Below are 3,354 nucleotides of genomic sequence, written 5' to 3'. Positions count from 1 at the left end.
TATATATATATATATATATATATATTTATATATATACAATATGCTTCTTTCAGTCTCCATCAGCCAAATCCACTCACAAGGCTTTGGTTGGTTTGAGGCTATAGTAGAAGACACTTGCCCAAGGTGCTACACAAAATAAGTATCATTTGAGCAGAGGGGTCTGTGTAATTGGCAAAGGACTTGGGGGCTTTTCTTCCAGTTCTAAGTTCTGTGTTCAAATCCCTTCAAAGTTGGCTCTGCCTTTCATCCAATATATTCAGGGTCGATAAAATATGAACCGGCCAAGCACTGGGGTCGGTGTAATAGACTTACCACCACCCACCCTTCCACTAAAATTGCTGGCTTTGTGCCTATACTTGAAAGAACTATGTATGGGTGGCTGGGGCCTGAGAGACAACCATTAAGGTGACAAGGAGCCAGAGCATACAAACCCTTGAGGTAACATATCCATAGAAAAACTTATAGGTAAAATGTTCCAGCCATGACTATCCAGCCCATTATTTATTTATTTATTTGTATGTATATCCAATGTATCCTTCTTTATTTGAGGAAGTATGGTATGATGTCAAGGAGATTGGCTGCTTTTTCTAGCAACTGTATAGTGCAGTTGTAGGCAACATGTTGGACCACAACCAGCATGTGGCACACAGGACTTTCTGAATGGCACATCAAATAAAAATTACCTTGAATATTTTTTAATAGTGTGGCCCACCTGATGATCAACCATGTCTCATGCGATCCACCTGATGATCAACCATGTTTTATGTGGCCCACCTGATGATCAACCATGTCTCATGTGGCCCACTTGATGATCATCCATGCCTCATGTGGCCCACCTGATGATCCTCCATGTCTCATGCTGCCCACCTGATGATCAGCGATGCCTCATGTGGCCCACCTGATGATCCTCCATGTCTCATGCAGCCCACCTGATGATCAGCCATGTTTTATGTGGCCTACCTGATGATCAACCATGTCTCATGTGGCCCACTTGATGATCCTCCATGTCTCATGCAGCCCACCTGATGATCAGCCATGTTTTATGTGGCCCACCTGATGTTCAACCATGTCTCATGTGGCCCACCTGATGATCCTCCATGTCTCATGCAGCCCACCTGATGATCAGCCATGTTTTATGTGGCCCACCTGATGATCATCCATGTCTCATGTGGCCCACCTGATGATCCTCCATGTCTCATGCGGTCCACCTGATGATCAGCCATGTCTCATGCGGCCCACCTGATGATCAGCCATGTCTCATGCTGCCCACCAAACCACTAAGTTATGGGGATGCAAACACACCAACACTGGTTGTCAAGCAGTGATGGAAGACAAACACAGACACACCCACACACATTGCTATATATTTTCTTTTATTCTTTTACTTGCTTCAGTCATTTAACTGCGGCCATGCTGGAGCACTGACTTTAGTCGAACAAATCAACCCCAAGACTTGTTCTTTGTAAGCCTAGTACTTATTCTATCAGTCTCTTTTGCCAAACTGCTAAGTTATGGGGATGTAAGCACACCAACATTGGTTGTCAAGCAATGGTGGTGGTGGTGGACAAACACAGACACACAAATACATATATATATGTATTATGGGCTTCTTTCAGTTTCCAAATTCACTCACAAGGCTTTGGTTGGCCCGAGGCTATAGTAGAGGACACTTGTCCAAGGTACCACACAGTGATATACACACACACACATGCACACACACACACACACACACACACACACACACCAATATATATATATATATATATATATGATGGGCTTCTTTCAGTTTCCATCTACCAAAACCACTCACAAGGCTTTGGTTGACCCAGAATAGAATACAAGACACTTGCTGAAGGTGCCACTCAATGGAATTGAACCCAGGACCATGTAGTTGGGAAGCAAATTTCCTTCAGTAAGTAAGGACTTTAGTCACTAAAACTAGATAATATTTGAACATTTCATCAAGCACTCTGACAATTCTATCCATCTATTGTCCTTCAAAATAAATATAAATCTATCATCATGTTATTACGAAATAGCAGACGACATTGACTGAAGCAGACGATGTCTACCTCCATGCGGCAAATGCACTGTCATCGTCACACGGGATACGGAAAAGAACAGCAAGGACAGACACGAGACTAAGAAAAAAAAATTATGGATTATTTTCATATATTTTTGCAAATTTTAATTTTAAAAGAGAGCAAAGCTAACTTCACTTCAGATGAAGAAGATATACAATCAATACTATTCGAGCCGTAGCCATCCCAACTTTTTGTATATCAATAAATACTATGTAATGTGTTTTGTCCTTTTTACAGGATTGTGAAATGTGACTTAGCGGAGATTTGACTGCTATTTCTAACCCGTAAAGATGTTTCGTATTGACTATTTTCCTGGATTTGTTTGAACATGATAATTTAGATTCATTTAATTTTCTTATTTTGTTTCAGGCATTAATCAAAATGTTTTAAAAAATAACTTGTACTTCTGAGTATCCAGTGCATCAGTGGTGCTTATTTGTGCTACTAGTGTTGAATATACTTATCGCTCATATATACTACTTTCTCTCTTTCCCACCCCGACATCTCTCTCTCTCTCTCTCTCTCTCTCTCTCTCTCTCTCTCTCTCTCTCTCAAGGCCCATATTTCTGTAACAAAATCGTTATATAAAGACAACGGCTTATATATATTTTATTTATTGGTAAAATACAAGGTTAAAACATTTTACAATATGCATAATACTCGTATTTCATTTATTGAAATATATCTGTCTGTCTGTCTGTCTGTCTGTCCTTCTGTCTGTTTGTCAATCTGTCTGTCTGCATGACTATCTATCTATCTATCTATCTATCTATCTATCTATTTATCTATCTATCTATCTATCTATCTATCTATCTATCTATCTGTGTGTGTGTGTGTGTATCTTTCTGTCTATCTGTGTGTCTCTGTCTCTCTCTCCCTCTACCTCTCCCTTTCTCTCCATTTATCTATCTATCTATCTATCTATCTATTTATCTGTGTGTGTGTGTATCTTTCTGTCTATCTGTGTGTCTCTCTCTCCCTCTCTCTCCCTCTCTCCCCCTCTCTCTCTCTCCCTCCATCAATCCATCCAGCCAGCCACTTCAATATATCCCTCTCCACTCTAAAATTGGGTTCTCTATCGTGTCACATAAAAAATCAATACCCTGTCACTCTCATCTTACCAACGCTTCTCGCAAGCGAATGCATTTCACAAATTCCTATATTTTATCAGAGTAATTATAATCTGCTTCAAAAACCTTTCGTTATTCTGGAGAAGAAAAATATAAGAAGCTTTTTCTTTACCTCAACAATAATACGTGCAAACAAAATA

The sequence above is a fragment of the Octopus bimaculoides genome, chromosome 25 (genome assembly GCF_001194135.2).
Source record: "Octopus bimaculoides isolate UCB-OBI-ISO-001 chromosome 25, ASM119413v2, whole genome shotgun sequence".
In the NCBI taxonomy this organism is placed as follows: Eukaryota; Metazoa; Mollusca; class Cephalopoda; order Octopoda; family Octopodidae; genus Octopus; species Octopus bimaculoides.
This window is presented reverse-complemented; position numbering follows the sequence as displayed.